The sequence below is a fragment of the Sus scrofa genome, chromosome 8 (assembly GCF_000003025.6).
Source record: "Sus scrofa isolate TJ Tabasco breed Duroc chromosome 8, Sscrofa11.1, whole genome shotgun sequence".
Classification (NCBI taxonomy): Eukaryota; Metazoa; Chordata; class Mammalia; order Artiodactyla; family Suidae; genus Sus; species Sus scrofa.
The window spans coordinates 79,127,896-79,146,972 of NC_010450.4; the positions used below are offsets into that span (position 1 = coordinate 79,127,896).

Below are 19,077 nucleotides of genomic sequence, written 5' to 3' on the forward strand. Positions count from 1 at the left end.
GCTGACTTCTTTCTCTCTAGATTCTGGGTGTGAGAAGCAGTTATGTCTTGTAGGGCAATTTGTTCTTGCTGCTATGAAACATTCCATTGTATGAATAAACTGCAATGTATTTATTTCTTCTACTGTCAGTGGACACTTGGGTTACTTCCAGTTTTTAGCTGTTACAAAATGGTGCTGCTCTGATCATTTTTTTTTCCCTTTTTTTCTTTTTAGGGCTGCCCCTGTGGCATATGGAAGTTCCCAGGCTAGCAGTTGAATCAGAGCTGTAGCCCCTGGCCTACACCACAGCTCATGGCAACACCAGATCCTTAACTCACTGAGCAAGGCCAGGGATTGAACCTGCATCCTCATGGATACTAGTTGGGTTTGTTACCGCTGCGCCATGACGAGAACTCCTACATTTATCTCTTCTATTGTCAGTGGACACTTGGGTTGCTTCCAGTTTTTAGCTGTTAAAAAATGGTGCTGCTCTGATCTTTTTTTTTTTTTTTTTTTTTTTTTTTTTTTTTTTTTTTTGGTCTTTTTGCCATTTCTTGGGCTGCTCCCACGGCATATGGACGTTCCCAGGCTAGGGGTCCAATCGGAGCTGTAGCCGCTGGCCTACACCAGAGCCACAGCAACGCGGGATCCAAGCCGCGTCTGCAATCTACACCACAGCTCACAGCAACACCAGATCCTTAACCCACTGAGCAAGGCCAGGGATTGAACCCTCAAGCTCATGGTTCCTAGTCGGATTCGTTAACCACTGCGTCACGACGGGAACTCCTGCTCTGATCATTGTTAATGAGCTTATTGTTAAGTGTTTTTGTTGGGAGTGGGAGGGCCCGGTCATGCTTAGGTGGAGATTTAGGTTGTGAAGAGTTGTCCAGAGATTGCCAGTATACACTCTGACAGGCAGTTCTATGGATATTTTAGTATATCTGTCTTCTTGTCAACCCTTAGTATTTTGTTAAAGCCATTTGTTTGCATTTGTTTCATATGTGGTGGTTGTGGCTTTACTTTGTGTTTCCTTAAGGACCCATGAATTTTAAGCATTTTTTTCACGTGGTGGTTTCCTATTAGGAAATTGCCTTTTCAGAGTCTACTGCAGTACTTTGCTTACTTTTATATTGTCTTTTTCCTTGATTTGCAAAAATTCTTATAGTGTCTGTGTGTTGGTTGTGCTTGTAATTTTGGAAGATACTGGGACTAAAAGTCAGTATTTCAATTCCATCTGGTGGTTGATCTGCTTACTGAGGTGTGGCTCCTCGTGATTGTGTTCCCTCTCCCCCTAAGTCACTTCACTCACCTCCATGGAATGGCAGTCTGACCTCAGCCATTCCAGCCCGTTATCTCCTGTGGGTGGTCTTTGATGCTCACTGGCTGTAGATGTATGTCTTCATGTATTCTCAAATCCTATTTTATACAGATCTAGGTTGAAACCCTAAGATACAATCACAGAAAAACTCCATAGCTAATTGAATACGGCTCAGAAGGACCAGTTTTCTTTTTACACCTTGAGGCACAAGGTGAAACAATTAGTGTATTTTAGCTAAAAAGTGTATGTGAAAATATTTTAAAGTATAATGTGAGAGCCTTCTCAGTTTCTCCTTTTTAATGACTTAAGAATTGCAGTGAAATTAATCACTTTCTTTTACGATTTAAAGATTTGGATATTTTGTGTAAAACCAGGAATACTTGGGGTCTGCCTCTCTCTCTTTTTTGGGGATGCACTCATGCATGGCATGTGGAAATTTCTGGGCCAGGGATCGAACCCTCTCCACAGCAGGGACCTGAGCCACAGCAGTGACAATGCTGGATCTTTAAGCTGCTGAATCACCAGGAACTTCTGGGATCTCTTAATTAGTGTCCATGTCCATACAAGCCCAGAAGGAAATAGAACATAACATCTATTTTATGAAACAGATACATAAAGACATATTACATGCAGAATACATCTGAGAAATGTGTGACTAGGCTCTTCCATCCTGGAGTGTTGGGGCTGGGGTGGGTGGGAGTGACCAGGAGGTGCTACAGGGAGGGTCTCGGAGACCCTCCTCAGTCAGAACAGCCAGGCTTTCATCTGCTGTCCTTGTTAACTTCTTAGAAAGGGTTCCTTTAAACACAGATTGAAGCTCCTCTTTTTATTTCCTTATTTTATTTATTTATTTTTTTGCTTTGTAGGGCCACACACGCAGCACATGGAAGTTCCCAGGCTAGGGGTCTAATCAGAGCTGCAGCTGCTGGCCTGAACCACAGCCATGGCGACACCAGATCCAAGCCACGTCTGTGACCTATACCACAGCTCACGGCAATACCTGATCCTTAACCCACTGAGCGAGGCCAGGGATCAAACCCCCGTTCTCATGGATTTTAGTTGAGTTTGTTTCTACTGCGCCACAGTGGGAACTCCAATTGAATTATTATAATTATTAATTTTTTTGCTGTTGAATTGTATGAATTCTTTATATATTTTGGATATTAACCTCTTATCAGATAATATAATTTGAAAATATTTTTTCTTATTCTGTAAGTAAGGGAAATTTCAAATATTTTTTGAAATCCTTCTACATGCCAGGCCTTGTTCAAGTCACTGGGAATGTAGCAGGGGGGAAAAAACCCACAAAACTAAGTCCTTGCCTTTATGGAGGTTAAATTCCTGAGCAGTGATTATGTCAGTACCCTGTTCAAAAACCTTATTGACCATTTTAGCAGCATAAAATTTAGCCCTCAGCTTAAATCCAACAGACCCACAGCTTGCTGTCCCCTAAACCACTACATTCTCACTTCCGTGGGTTTTCTGGTTAATTCTCTCACCTGCCTGCTTCTTTATTCCTCTTAAGCAGTATCATCTAGGACTGGTATCATCGGGGTGTGCCAGCCAGCATCCATTTCTAACTGGTGGATGCTTGTGCTGAACCAGTTATTCACAGTTTCACTCTTAGCTCTGCACCCTCTCTTCCCTGTGTAGCCCAGTCTCTCTTGAGCCTTTTTTGGGTTCTTTCTTCAGTCTTTAGTCATCTCATCCTCACTTGGGTTTATGGCCCTAACAGTTTTCTACCACTGTTTCACAAAGCTCACAGACTTTCTTGTGATGACTGATATACCATTGTTTGCATTTTGTTTAAAAATTGGACTTAAGCTTTTGTCTCCCCTGCCTCACCAAATAGATGGCATGCTCCTTGCACAACTGAGAGACTAGGTGCAAATTTAGTAATTGATCAATGCATCAGGAGGATTTAGTACTCCATAACATTAACTGTCTGCTGGGGACTCACAGGGGAGAGGGACCCTATCTGCTGATATTCTGTGTCACTGGGCTTATCTTTAAGCAGTTCCATTCTCCGGGGCCTTTTTCCACCCCAGCTCCTGTCTCAGAGTCATCCCCCATCACCTCGGGTTTGCGGGGGCATCATCACCATGCTAGCACCTTAGGATGCTTGGCTGGTTTTCTGCATTAAAAGACAGTGGGATATCTTGCTTGCCAACCAGTGTAATGCAGGCTGACACTCCTGGCACACTGAATTAAGGTGGAGGAGCCAACCGCCTCGGAGAAGAGTCCATTTCAATGGAGATTAAAACAAGAAAATGACAGAGCACAAAACACCTTTATTTTCTTCTTATTTTGAAATGGGGGAAAAAAGGCAGTAATTAAGCCAGGCCAGAAGATGAGTTCTGATTATTAATTGCCAAGGGGAGTGCAATATTTGAATTTATCCCAGTCATTTGTAGAACGAAGCAAATGAGGTACCTATTCTTTACTCTTGCCCATGATTTAAAGCTGACAATTTGAGAATTAATCATTTTTGGATGTTCCAGATCTGTTATTTTAAACTTGTAACTGTAGTAGTTTCCCCCCTCTGGGTAGAAGCTGAGGAAAAGAGTTGTTGGCTTTTATCTAAGAGCACAAGGCTACAGAATCATGACTTCCATGGGGCAGAGCTGGCTTATAGATTTACTCAAATAATCCTCCAATTATTTAACAGGTCTCCAAGGTGTCAGCACAGTTTGATGGTCTAGTCAGCTAACCAAACAATTAGAGTTTTAGAACAAGAGGCTCCATGGGCTCCATAAAGCATTTACTGTTCCTGTTTCTAGTGATAAAGCCATGGGAGCGCACAGTAGAGGCACTGATGTAGCTTATTTTCTGGCTGTCAGGGCAATATCTGGTGCATCTTGGATAGTCCTTTGGAAGTAAGTGAGAATTTGAAAGGTAGGAGGAAGGGCTTAGCTCAGTCAACCTATGAATCAGCCCTTTATTGAGTGTCCAGAATGTGATGCACTGAGTTGGGAACCATGAAATTCAAGGAACAAGGCAGGGTTCACTCTTCCAACTGAACATTTAAATCTGTGGGGAAATGTTAAGAAATATAGATGCTCTAGATTTTGATGCATTTTAAACATCCCCATTCCCCCTCCAGCAATTCTAATAGTCATCCAGGGTTGAGTACCTGTGATGTAAAGTACAGTTTGGTTCAAGGCACTAGAAGTCTAACTGGAAATATCAGGCTTCTGTTTACATCTATTACACTGTCTTTTTAGCTCCTTAAACAGAACCCTACAATAACTTTCAAGTGAGAGGCACAGGCCACTTAACAACTGAGGTTAAGGGAGGAATAGTTTGTTGGAGGCTGGGGGTGATCATGAATGAGGTAGGATTTGAATCTATCCTTTAAGGATGGGGTAGGATTTAAATAAACATAGATGTGAGAACAGGACATTCTGAGTGGAAGATTTGCATAAACCCAAACTCAAGTCTGTAAGCACAAGACAAGAATATGTAAGGATGTGCCAATTATGAACTGGATATTTGTTGGAAATAATGAGAAATCAAATGGGCTGGTATATGCACTTGGGCCCAGAGTTCTGGATTTGAGTTCTGTACCTACCTCTTATAGCTTACACTGACAAAAGTATGTCACTTCTTTGAGCTGCAGTTGCCACATCTACTGAAAATGGGACAAGAGTTCTTATTGGGTCATTTGGAACTGGTAAGGTGACATATATGCAATTGATTGATAAACTCCCAGAGCCCTATCCATTGCTGGCTATTGTCTGTTGGGAGGCATTGACAGTTTTAGCGCAAAGGAGTGGTGTATTCAAAAATTTAATCCCTCATCCTATTTCTTCATGAATGAATGAAAGAAATAGCTAGAAATAAAGATTCATCATCACTGAGTTACTTTATGTAATTGTGTATAGGGACTTGGAGGCCTGCCTTCAAATGAAAAGATCACCCCGACTGGCCACCATGGCTGCAGAGGCTGTGTCTGAAAACAGAGAAAGTAAGTATCAGCATTGACCTAACCACTCAGCACCCAGTGCATGACTTAACCAATGCGTGACACGCCAATGGTGTCATTGAGTTCTCTCTCAAATAGAGAACCCTCCTCGCAGTTACTAACCCCAAGATGCTAAAATTATTGGCAACTCTGTAAGAATTCATCTCATTCCCTTTATTGAAATATAACAAACTTAGATCTAGAGAAAATTTAACTTAATGTGCTATCTGATATGGTATCCAATAGCCACATATGGATATTCAGTGGCTCGAAATGTGGCTAGTGAAACTAAAGGACTGAGTGTTTAATTTTAATTCATTTTAATTTCAATATAAAACCTGATAATTCAGTTATTGGAAAATTCTAAAGCATGTTTGAAGCAACTTGGGTATATGAATCTACTTTTTCAAGTGGTCAATTTATAGCTACAGATGAAGTATTTCTGTAAAAATTTAGCATCTGAGTTGAGATGTATGTAAGTACAAAATACGGACAGGATTTTGAAACTAGAACAAAAGGAATAAAATATCTCATTACTTTCTAGTATCAATTAATGTAGAAATGATAATATTTAGATATTTTTGTTTAAATAAAATATCCTATAACAATTATTTTATATTATTAAAATTAATTTTACCTCTTTTTCACTTTTAAAAATGTAACTACTTGAAAATTTTAAATTACCCACGCAGCTCACAATATATTTCTTTCAGAGCTGCTCTAAACTTGGCAACATTTCAGGTGATCTTAAATTTAGGCTTTGGTAGCGTGATTGAGAAGCTTTGAGCAAGGATTATTAAGATTTTCTGTTCTGCTACCTCCTCTTGGCTCTTGTGACCTGAGGCGGTGTATGATACAGGCCAGCTGACTTCTTTCCAGGCTACAAATAGAGTGCAGTGTGGATCATTTTAACTCTCTTCCTATTTGGATAATACAGCATATTTTTCAAGATGGAAAGGACAGAAAGGGAGGAAGATCCAGGAAGTGGAGGAGGAATGTTCTTTAGTTTCATTTTGCCTTTGGCTCATGCCCATAATTACTTGAATTATATTTCAAGTCTTGTTCCTAGGAGCTTAGAATCCCCCTAAATCTCCTCAGCATCTCACACCAGTCTGAGAAATATTAACATAGATTTTTTTGGGGGGTGTGGGGCGGGCAGGCAGAGGGTTGCATTGTAAGATCTCCCTGAGGTGTGTAGGAAACCTATTAATTGTTTGTTGTTGCAAAGAGGATAAGACACTTTGCTAAGTAAGGAATAAAGGTGGGGAAGTGAGGAAACTTGTATCTAGAAGAGACAATAGAATGCCTTTAGGTTGGAACTGGAGTTGGGCCTTAATGCAGTATGTGTTGTGGGAAAAATTGTTGAATGTAGGTTTTAGGAGATGAGAGCCACGCATCACTTTAAATTTGGGTTTTCCTTGATTTTGAAATTCTTCCCAAAAACAAATTAGAAATAAATATTGGTTTTTTTCACTTGGAGTTAAATATAAACAATTTTGAGATGTCTCTCAAAGAGCGGCTATTCACTTTCAAACAACTCTTTGCCCTAGAACTAATTAAAAGACCTTAGTTCTAGTTCGCTCTCCTGCTTCTCCTGTTTCTCTCATCTCCTAACCATTTGTTTTTTAATTGTTTAGTGTGTGCTTATTCTTTTCAGCCAAGGGATTTTTTTTTTTTTCCTTACAAAAAAAACCTCAGGGAGTTCCTGTTGTGGCATAGCAGAAACAAATCCAACTAGTATCCATGAGGATGTGGGTTTGATCCCTGACCTTGGTCAGTGGGTTAAGGATCCTGTGTTTCCGTGAGCTGTGGTGTAGGTTGCAGATGCAGCTTCAATCTGGTGCTGCTGTGGCTATGGCATAGGCCAGCGGTTACAGCTCCAATTTGACCCCTAGCCTGGGAACTTCCATGTGCCACAGGTGCAGCCCTAAAAAAAAAAGGGAAAAAACAAAACAAAACAAAAAAACCCCACAAAATTTAGGAAGAGCTCAAATATGTACAACAGATAATGTCTAAGCTGCTCTGATTGAAGAAGAGCCCCCGAGGCAGTGAAACTCACGAGAAACAATTTTAAACCACTGTCTGAGTTTGGATTTGATTCACAGTGTTATTTCTCTTGGGATATTTCTGTTTTAAATCTTATCTCTAATAATACAATGTAAAGTCTTTTATCTTTAAAGGGGAATTCATACATTAGTTAGCTGGTAGTAGGGGGTAGTGCTGATTTATGTTGGCCTCTGTCACAGTATGTTACTGAACGTCATGGCACTTATTTACAGTTTTTGTGCTTTTTTTTTTTTTTTTTTTTTTTTGGCATTAGGCTCTAAGCATCTGGAAGGCTGGGATAGTAAGTAAGCCTTATTTATTTCAGCACACTTAGCACCAAAACAGCATGTAGGACTTAGGTGTTTAACTAATGTATGCTGAACTGAGTCTCATTGACTCGGAGGTAGTGCTTTTAATTTACTTTATTTTTAACACTTGTGAAATCAAACACACTGGCAGACAGGCACTTCTTCTATGTAAGTGAGGGAGGCCTTAGCCGTGTGGCCATACATCTTTGTTCAGGATATCTTCTTAGTTTTCGTGAAGTCTCTGAAGAATGCAGCCTGTTTGTAGGAAGAATGGAAACCTTGTGATTAAGGCCAGTTATTTTTGTTATGGTTATAAAAAACACAAGTTTGTTAGTCCCTAGGTCTTTTTAGACGCAGAAAAGACTCACTTAATGATTACAATCAATAGATGGCTTGTTGCTCCTTTGCTGTCATAGTTTCCGTAATTACATCGTCTTCCGGTGTCTTCACTTCAGAGATTTACTAGCACAATTATGCAGAATCTATAAAACATTAAGAGAAATCTGAAGTTTTATGAACTATTAGTCATAATAGCATTAAACTGATGATATATGAAGAGTGAGTTTAAAAATATATAATAAATATAAGAAAATATCTTAGGCTCGTGAAATCACTTGGCATTAGAGATTCATTTTCTTTCGCCATGGGGATGGTAATATTTGCACTCATGTTGTGGATAAATTTAATCTGACTCTTTCAACCTCTTCATGAACTTTATCATAAAATATTTGTTACAGCTTATAATGATTTTTATTACATCTTGGGGATGTAGTAACCTGAAGAACCCAAAGTATGAAGAGATTTTATTATTTGCAAACCTATTAATTACTTAGCTTTGGATAAAAAGAACTATATAATAAGGCCAGATTCTTTCAAACCAATTTAGAAGGTTGAAATTTATCCTAGTGCTGCTGAAGAAATGAGCAGTGATTAATGAAATTAATTATATAAACACTGTTGGGGAAGAGTTTAGCCCAATGATAGTAATACAACTTTAACTGTAGTATTAATAATTGCTCACATTTATTGAAAGCTAATTATGTGCCAGGCGCTGTGCTAAGTATTTGTATCCAAGTCCAGTTTAATCCTCAAAACAATTCTATGTGAGATATATTATTATTATTTCTTCATTTTACAAATGAGAAAACGAAGGCTTAAAGACAATAAAATGTGGTCCATGAACAAATTGGAATTCAGGGCAAAACAGTCTGACTCAGGAATGAGAGCTCTTAAAAATCATTTTATATGCTATGGCTATGTATTTGCAAATAAACAAAGCCTTAATTACAGATTTTTTAACAGGATGGAGCAGACCTTGACAACTTCCTCTTAATAACTGAAGTTATAATGTGCACTTGAATATTTAAAAGCCTCATGCTTGCATACTAACTGTTGTGAACAAAGAAACAGAAGCCTCAAAGATTACTAACTGGATGATTTCTTATCAAAGTTGTTTAATTGCTTGTTAGGGTTAGGGTTGTGGAATATATATGTATCCTTGGATATTATAAAAATAAAGAATACACTCTAGCTTTGCCTTTTCTAAAGGCCTTAGGATGTGAGTTATCTTGTGATGCCATAACCAGTTAACTCTTTGGTTCAAAGGTGAATTTTTAGTTGCAGGAAAAAATCAGAACAGCTGCCTCAGCACCTTTTTAAATGACAGGGGTCAGGATTGCTGTCTTGGAGTCAACATGTGCATGTCTTCAGTGGAGCCATTTCAGGATCTGTGTGAATCACTCTCTCATGGTGGTTGCTTTTCTCTGTCCCTTTAAGAACAATCCCAGGCCTTGTTCTGTGTGAGAGCCTCCTGGCCTGACTGGGCTGACAGTGGCAGTACCTCCATGAGTCAGAATCTACTTGTGGGCTCCAGGAAGGCCATTAGGGTTGTCAGAGTGTACACTAGCTCCTGTGCAGTTCATAGAACCTCCACAGGTGGTTCTTGAGGATGGCGAATATCAGACACACTGGTCAACATAGGGCCCACCTGGGAAGAAAATGCTGCCTTGGGAATTAGTTATGAAGAGGAAAATTGGAATGCCTGTATCTGCACATTAAATTACAACAGGGATGAAGGATGGCTGGTTGGACATGAAAGTGCCTTAGTCCATTCAATATGTCTAACAAAATATCATAATGTGAGTGGCTTATAAATGATGGAAATTTATTTCTCATAGTTCTGGAGGCTGGAAAGCCCAAGGTCATGGCATCAGCAGATTTGTTGTGTGGTGAGGCCTGCCTTCTTACCATTGGCTCACGTGGTAGAAAGGGGTGTCTAGCCATCTAGGGCCTCTTTTGTAAGGGTGTGAACCTCAGGCATGAGGGCTCCACCGTCATGGCCTAATCACGTCCAAGTGATGGGATATCTTAGTAGGTGCTTCCTTTCCTAACCCTGCAGCCCAAGGTGGTTTAGAGCCCAGTTGTTCCTCCCCTTCACTGTGAGGGTCTCCCCCAGTCCAGTCCGGTCCAGTCCAGGCTGGTCTCCCCTCATTCAGTCCTTAGGATGTTATGGCCCCAACGTAACAGTGGCCTGTGACCCATGCATATCTACATGGTGAGATACAAGGGGGAGTTTTGTGACAGAATGGACAGTTTGCCTCAATATTTCATTATGAAACTTTTAAACATATAGCAAGCTTGAAGGAATGTTAAATCAACACCCATGGGCACCCCCCCCACACACACAGTGCTCACCATTAATTCTTTAGTGTATTTGATTTATCACATATCCACCCATCCATCAACATATGTATCATTAGTCAGAAATCTAATTTTTAAAATAGTTTTTCTTTTGATGTGAATTGTACCACAGTGAATGCAGAACGCTTAAGTGTACCTTCACTGAGTTCTGATAATAAGCCTGTGTAGTCTACTGTGTATCAAGATATGCAACATTGTCATCACCCTAGAAATTTCCTTCACGACTCTTCTCAGTCAGGTCATGAAGAATCACTGTTCTGGCTTTTTTCCCCCCTTCCTGCTTTGCTTACACTAGAACTTCATATTAGTGGAGCCATATAGTATACATCTTTTTTGGGTAAGGATTCTTATTTGACACAGTGTTTTTGAGGTTCATCCATGTTATTGTGTATGTCAGTAATTTGATTCTTTTTTGTTGCTGAGTAGTATTTCATTGTATGCATATACCACAGTTTGTTTACTGTTCTCTTATTGGTGCCCATTGATGTTTCTGCTTTGGAGCTGTTATGAATAAAGCTGTTATGAGCATTCTTGTAAATCTTACAAACATTTTGTAAATATATGTTTCATTCTCTTTGGTAGGTCCCTAGGAATGGGATTGCTTAGACACATGGTAGGGGTATATTAGGTTTTATGGGAAATTGCCATATCTTTCTCAAACTGATTATCCTATTTACATTTCTACCAATGACACATTTGGGTTCCAGTGACTCCACTGCCTCACCAACATTGGCTGTTATCAGTCTTTTTAATTTTATCCATTCTTGTGGCTATAACGTGGTATCTTTTATAGTCTGAATGCCCGTGTCCTCCTAAAATTCACATGTCGAAATCCTCACCCCCGAAGGTAATAGTATTAGGAGGTGGGGCCTTCGGAAGGTGATTAGGTCATGAATGGGATTAGTGCTTGTAGAAAAGAGGACCTGCAGACTTTCTTGCTCCCTTCCACCACGTGAGGACACAACTAGACATCTGCGACCAGGAAGAGAGTCCTAACCCTACTGTGCTGGCACCTGATCTTGGACTTCCACCCTCCAGACCATAGAGAAATAATGTTTTGTTATTTTCAAGCCACCCAGTCTATGGTATTTTGTTATACCAACCCAGACAGACTAAGATAGCATCTTACTGTGGTTTTAATTTGCATGAAGATACATTTTTTAATGGCTTAAAATTATTGCATTTAGAGTAGATGAGCAATGAGATCCTACTGTACAGCACAGGGAACTATATCCAGTCTCTTGGGATAGAACACAATGGAAGATGATATGAGCAAAAGAATACACACACACACACACACAAACACACACACACATGTGTTATGACTGAGTCACTGTGTTCTATAGCAGAAATTGACAGAACATTGTAAATCAACTATAATTTTAAAAAGTTGAGTGGGTGAAAAGGAGAGAGAGAGAATCTTGTTCCTTGACTGAAGGTACTAGAGGAAGTACAGTTAGAGAAATGGGAAGCACACTAGCCAGATGGAAAAGCTAGTTTGAATAAATGATATATTTAAATTTTACCAAGTTCAGGCTAAGACGAGGAAGCTAATAAACACTTATAAACATCCAAATTAGCTAGTGATAGAGGAAATATATAAGGAGGAAATTTTAGATAAAACTATGTGAAGATGATGTATTCTACATACATGGCTATAGAATTCTATACATAAAATGAATAAGAATCTTAGGAAAATATATGTCAGGAAAGAGATATCATTATATTTGTAACATTTGTAGGTGTGTGTTTTTTATTTCAGTGCTATTCCTACTTAACCTTTTGAGTTTTATTTTGCAGTTATAATGTTATCAGCAAGTTATGAGGTAAATATTCTTAAATTTACAGCCATATTTATTGGTCATCAGGTGTAGAAAACACAAATAGACTTCCTAATAACTTTTGTGTCCAAATCATGTTGTGTCTTCTGTATGTAAAGAAGTTTCAGAACTGAAGGAGATTTCAATTTTGTGTGTTTTCTTTCATTTAATCTTTTAGGATTATCTTCCTAATACTCTGACCATTATAAGCTAATTTTTTAAGTAAAAGATTATATTGAAGGAACATTACATTAACTTCTTTTGCATCCACTTATAAAATTCACTTTTTATAGCATCCTGCAAGATTTGTAACTCCAAATTTTAATTTCATAGTTTTGCCGTGTTTGATTAAGAAAGTATATTAACTACATTAAAAAAATGTTTCTGTATTTCTATTTTAGGTCCTATATTAGAGATTCCCAAGCAAGATTTTTTTCAAGAGGCAAAAACTCTCATTGCTCAACATTATGAGAAGATAAATGAGGTTAGTGCTTTGCATTTATCTACCATTGTATTTTTCAGCAAACTAATAACAGTTTTTGTATACTACACTGATTGTTCCAAATGATTGCATGAACCCTAATAGATGCTGAATAGAAGAGAAGAGAAAATGAAATCCTTACTAGTTATAAAAACTGATTTCAGATTGCCTTTAGAAATAAGATTTTTCAGCTCTGCAGATTATTTAATTACCTCTATGGCAAATTTGCACATTTGGTTAAATTTTTAATGTTTTCTGTGGATGCGTTATAACAAAAGTATTTGGATTAAATATCTCAGATAAATATCCCTCTTTAAACACTGTTACACAAAACTAAACTAGAAAATATGCTGTGAGATGCAGCTCTCCTGTGTCCCCAGCATGGCGTGCGTACTGCCGTCTCCTTCCGCATCACTTGGTATTAGAACTGTTCACTGTCTGATAGCTCCTTGAGGCTAGTGACTGTCTTTTTTGGGTGTTGCAGCCACAGCGGCTAGCCTTGTGCCTGGTTCAATAAATATTTGCTGAATGGCATAGATTTGGCAAGTGAGAAGGAATGAAAAGGAAAGGGGTCCCAAGGAGGCAGGAGAGTGGGTACAGGATGAAATTTTGGAGGAGAGCATCTACAGAGGAGATGAGAAACTTGGGGACCAGCACCTGTTGTGACAAATGGGCCTTTGAAGAGACAGGTGAGAGAAGGGGGTCTTAGGTTGGTTTACTCTCTGTCACACTATTCTGTTCCCTTTTGAACACCTTTTAAAAAAAACCCAGTATTTTAAATAGAGATTTTAAATATTTTTCAATGCTTACTGTGAGGGGGAGGAAGATGATAATTTCTACGTGTTTCTTTTGAATGGTTCTCTCTGCTGAGAGTGACCATAGGTGGTTTTACTCTTAAAATCAATATAGTTAACATTGCTTAACTAATTTATGTCAGTTAAAAGAACCTTTGAATTATAGTGAGTTCATTAGTAGGCACATGAAATGAAAACGTCACAGTTTTCAGAGTTAAATAGCTGTGCCTTAGAATCTTGACCTATTTTTAGAATTTTATCTGCTAATAACAGCATAATACTCCACCACTGGTTGCTTGGCAAAATGTAGTACTAACATACTAAAACCTCCTTATTGACGTCTTGAGTTTGAATTTGTCTAAACCTTTTTTAATTTTTTATTTTTTTTCCTGGAGAAGAAGATCTGTATCTCTGTCTGTGGGTCAAAGAATTGCTAGACCAGAACAGTTTTAATTGTTTGGATAATTACCTTTCAGAAACCTGGGACTATATTATTTTTCTATTGCTTAAAGTAATAAAAATGAATAAGCAATTACATGATTGAAAGAATCTGAAGTACATATCCAGTTACTAATATGCTTTTCTTGAGACCCTACCTCTGTTTATGAGCAGTTATTTCTGGAATTCATCAGAGTTTTGGGTGTGTTAAGCATTTTTTTTTTACATTTGAAGATTCTCCAAAGGCGGTTGAGTAAATTCTTATATGTCTGTTTGAAAACATCTATTTTAAAATAGACTTTAAAGCTGTATTTGAAAATATCACATTTGAGGGAAAAATTACTATTTTAAAATTTATGTATTTTTAAGTTAAATGGAACCCTTATGTTTGTTGAGGGCTTTTGGAAAACTATAAAGGATAACAGCTACTTTATCTGATTACCGTAATGTCCTTTAAGTAAGTAAATGTCTTATATAGTAAGGTACTTTGTAAAATACATTTAGTGGAATTAATTTTATTAATTTCCTAGGAAAAATTTATGACATCACTTTATTGTAGAATTAATACTAAAGTTAATTTTTATTGCCTTTATTCTTATTTTGGTCATAGAATAAAGTTCAAGGTACTGCTATAAATGTCTTTAGAAATAAACATCAAAAGCCGAAATCTAGCAAGTTCATACCTTTGGAGATTAAAAAAAGAGAAACACTTGATGTGGTCCAAGAACTTCAGGCAGCGCACAAAAAGATTTGTTTTCTTAGAGACCATTCCAAAAGTGGGCATTCTCAGGAGCCCCTACAACGAACTTCTTTCAAGGAACCACACATTTTTAACATTAAAAAAAACCACAGGGAGTCTCTAGACTTAATTGTGAAAGGTAAGTGTTTAGGTTAGTTGGATAAGTGTGGAAAAAAATACATTTACTTCTTAGAGATTCCCTTTGAGCATTAAAAGATTGAAAGCTCTAAGAAATAACCACAGAAAAGAAATCTGTTTTTAACCTAGTTAGCACCAATTCATCTGACCAAAGAATTCCTAAAAGAAAGTTAATCAAGTCTTTAGACTAGAAAACTAGACAGGCATCATTAAATTGAAATCAGGAATTCAGAGGGAGAAGCAAGATTTAGGGCAATGAAGAAAAGGCTGGGAAAGATATCAGATTCAGTTTTAGACCTGTTAACTAGACACGCATATGAAGATAACCATTTAGAAGTGGGAAATGGGTATCTGACACTTAAGAGAGGTGAAGACTGAAGATTATTGTTGAGGCGGGGGTCACTACCATACTGAAATTGTGGGGTTCATGCATCTGTTCAACCAACATTTTATTTATCTTTGAGACACAGATAAAATATTGCCCTCAAGAAGCTCACACTTGGTATATATAACATGTGTGATGATGGAGGATAAGTAGAGATTACAGTATAGTGTGACCAACTGTAATGAAAACAAGCCCAACTGCTTCGAAATCAGTTGGGGAGACACCTGATTCAGATTTAGGAATAGGGATGGATTCCCAGGAGATTTTAAGTCTGAGAAATGATTATCTGAGAAAGTGATTATAATGTACTTGAGGGAACAGAATGATTTTACACAACTGAAACATGAGGATTAGGGAGTAATTAGAGCTGAGACTAAAAATGGAAGAACATTGAATTTCAACCTAAAAGTGATCTAGATGTTTTAAAGTTGCAGTGATCACATTTGCAGTTTAGAACATTTACTGGAAGCAAAGATGAGGTGTGATGAATTTTGGAGGCACGGAGACTAATGAGACAGAAATTGACACGAGAAAGAAGAAAGGATGGCTTGAATTAAGGTAGTGGCACTGAGGGTTGAAGTGAGGAGTTTAGAGGTACTTGTAACACAGAAGTATCTGAATTTGGTCAACAGTAAGGTGGAACATAGGACATAGAGAAGGGTTATGGAATTCATTGGCTTAGTGGTAATAAGTGCAGCATAGAAACAGACCTAGCTAATTAAGGGGTTGGGAAGGCATCTTGCATAACGGTAAACTGCCACCAGCAATTTACCATGTATCTGCTGAACTTTGTAGCTCTAGGTGAAGAGGTTGGGAAATAGCAGTATTAAAATATGTTGGTGATTTGGACTGTCTTTCAGAAGTTATTATAAAAAAGAGATGAACAAAGAAAAGTACTGGCCAGTTAACAAGCAAAAACGAAAGAGCATAGAGAGATACCAAGTTTTGGGGTCCTTGGTTTTGAGCAAATATCTATTAAGACTTACCATTGTAGAAGTAAACAGATTAAGGGTATATGTTTTTTCCCAACTAAGCCCATTATTTCAGATAACCTAAAAGCACTTATTATTAAGTTGCAAGACTAAGGCAGGGGATAGAGAAGATACGAAGGAGATCTTCAAACTGTGTCTATATAAAAAAAAGAACTCTGAATGTGATCATTGGCATGTAGAATTAGAAGAAAATAGATTGAAGTATCTAGCAAATATTTTAGTGAATTTCATTGCCAAAGAAACCACGAACCTTGATTTAACTAAATGTTCAAAAGTAAAATAACTTGGCTTTACCTGGAAGTGGATCACAAAGGCTTAGATAGTCTCCATGGAGGATAATAGTAAGATGTGGCCAAGGAGCAAGGAAAAAACTTCCCAGGGTGGATCCAGAGGCCACTGAAAAAATGGACAAGCGAGTGCCTCTCAGAACAGAATTCTTGTTTACTCAGAGAACTTCTCCAGCTCAGGGGACTTCTCAGTGCTGATGCAGCAGGATACTGTAACTTCTTCAGCCTTGTGATTGCTATGCCTCTTCTCATTTCCCCTTTCATTAGTGGAGTTTTAATTGAGGTTCTCCTATACCTACTCCATTACTGGATGTTGTGTGCTTTGGGGAAAAGATGAAAATGGTCTGTAAATTTGGTACACATTTTTACTAGACCAGAAGGAGCCACATCTGGGCTTGATGGGGAAGAGTACAAACAGCCAGAGATCCTAGATTCTGAACTGATGCAGTTGCTTTGTGGATCTATGGGTTGTCTCCTTGTTTCCTGTCAGAGTATAAGAGTGGGTGGATATTTGATATATGAAAGAGCAGACTGTGGCAGAGTGTGGCTAGATGCTCATCAGATTTATTCTATCCTTCTCTTCCTGGGTGCTTAGCTAAAGTGCATTCCTCATGTCCCTTGCAGTTAGGTGACCAAGATTTCACTCAATGGATTATAGCTAGATGTGCACACCCATAAAAACATCTTGTGCTCTCCACATGGCTCCTTACATTTTCAAGTATGAGGACTCTTTCAAAACTCCTAAAACAATTGCAGCTTCACTCATGGGGAGAGTGGTAAAAGTGCTTTTAATATCTGTTGATTGAAAGCATTTTGTTCCGACATTGAGTAAATATACAAAACTCTATGAGTGAGAAAAAATGGTCATGATTGGCTCCCTTATGGAACTTGTAGTCTACCTGGAAAAACAGATATTAATTCAATCATCACTTGTATAAAGATTGAGATTATAAAACTCATGAATTGGATCAGATCTAGGGGTCAGCAGAGGCTCCCTAGAGAAATGTCATGAGCTAAGGTGTGAGAAATGAGAAAGAATTTCTCAGACAAGTAGTAATTCCTGCTTAGAGTTCTAGGCTGTAGGAAAACTATTTGCAGTGTTTCAGTTGAGAGAAGCACAGATGTGTTTTTAAAGAAATGTAAAAAGAACAAATGTGGCTGCAGTTCTGAGGAGGAGCTGAAGGGGGTAAGCTGAAGCGGTCTGCAAAACAGAACCTTGTCATCAGTGCTATGCTAGGAAATGTTCAACAGCTGGTGTGGTGGGAGGAGGGAGGAAGCCTGATTTGTAGCTTTTGCCGATTGCCAAGGTGTAAATATTCTCACTGGGCCAATTTCAAGCTACCGATGTGACATCACTGATCAGCGGAGTTGGGAAGAGATACACACAGTCTGCTCCCTGGAGCATTTTGGCAAACACTGTTCATACAGCTTGAGATCCTCTTGGGCTTACTTCCTATTCCAGCCCCTGCCATAGTGGGGTTCCTGTTCCAGACTTCCTCAACTCCTTCTGGCTTGGGGTACCCACAGGAATGGGCTCAGCTCCAACACGTGAATAGCCAGGAAAGGAGGATGGGGGCTGGTGAATAAATGCTTACTCCTTTCTTTCCCTGGACAGAAGGGTCTCGGTTACATTCTATAAAGCATCTCAGAAGGTCCTACTCAAGCAACCAGTTTCTTGTAATGGTGGTCAACTCAGAAAGGATCCTTATCTTCCATCTTCATTGTTTTTCCATCCCTGTCCCCCATTGTTCATTCCTTTTCCCTAAGTTCACTTCCTTAAAAAAAATATTTTGGTGATGCGTTGTCAGTACTTGCTGGAAGACTGTGTGTGGAGGGTGAGGGAAAGGAAGAGCCAAGGAAGGGTGATTCTTAAGCTCTGGGCCCGATGAACTGGAAGATAAGAACTGCCTTTTTTTTTTTTTTTTTTTTTTTTTGAGATGGGGGAGAGAGAGATACAGTTTTGAATAGAGAAATAGAGTTGAAATTTAGACATGTTATGGTGAGGTACTTATTACATACATATATAAATGAAAATACCTAACGGAGTCTGTTAGGTAATTGTGGGCACATAGGAAAGGTTGGAGTCATTAACATATAGATCAATGTCCGATAGAAATATAATAAAAGCTACAAAATTATAATTGAAAATTTCCTAGTAGCCACCTTAAAAAGTAAAAAAAGCAGGTAAAATTAATTTTAGTAATAGGTTTATTTAACCTAATATATCCAAAACATTATCATTTTAATAGTCAATATAAAAGTTATTAAGGAGATATTTTATTTTTTTTTCATCCTAACTAAGTCTCCAAAATCCGGTGTCTATTGTAGAAATCAGACAAGCCACATTTCAGATGCTCAATAGCTACTGTTGATGAGTGGCTACTGTATTGGAGAGTAGAGGTATAGGTTTTATTTACAGTTAGAGACTTCAGTAGGATCATCTAAGAAGTAAATGTAGGTAGAGAGAAAAATCCAAGGACTAAGACCTGGAGGTTTCCAGCATTGAGAGCACAGGAGGAGGAGTACCCAGCAAAGGCAGGGCAAGTGAACAGCTGGGAGGGAAATCAGAAGAGTGTGAGACATGTTATGCACTTTCAATCAAGGAGGAGGAAGGCCTTTGACAGGAGGAGCAAAGAAAGCTCATCCACTGTCGGATGAAGGCAGGGTCATGGGCACAGACATGGCTGA

The 19,077-nt window shown here is 38.4% G+C and overlaps 1 long non-coding RNA gene across 1 annotated transcript; it reads right to left on the reverse strand.

The window, feature by feature from the left end:
- LOC110261979 lies at positions 7,625 to 18,279 on the reverse strand. Its single transcript, XR_002346404.1, has 3 exons — positions 16,397 to 18,279; positions 7,984 to 8,097; positions 7,625 to 7,870 (listed from the first exon to the last, which is right to left on the reverse strand). It is a non-coding gene; the product is annotated as an uncharacterized LOC110261979 (long non-coding RNA).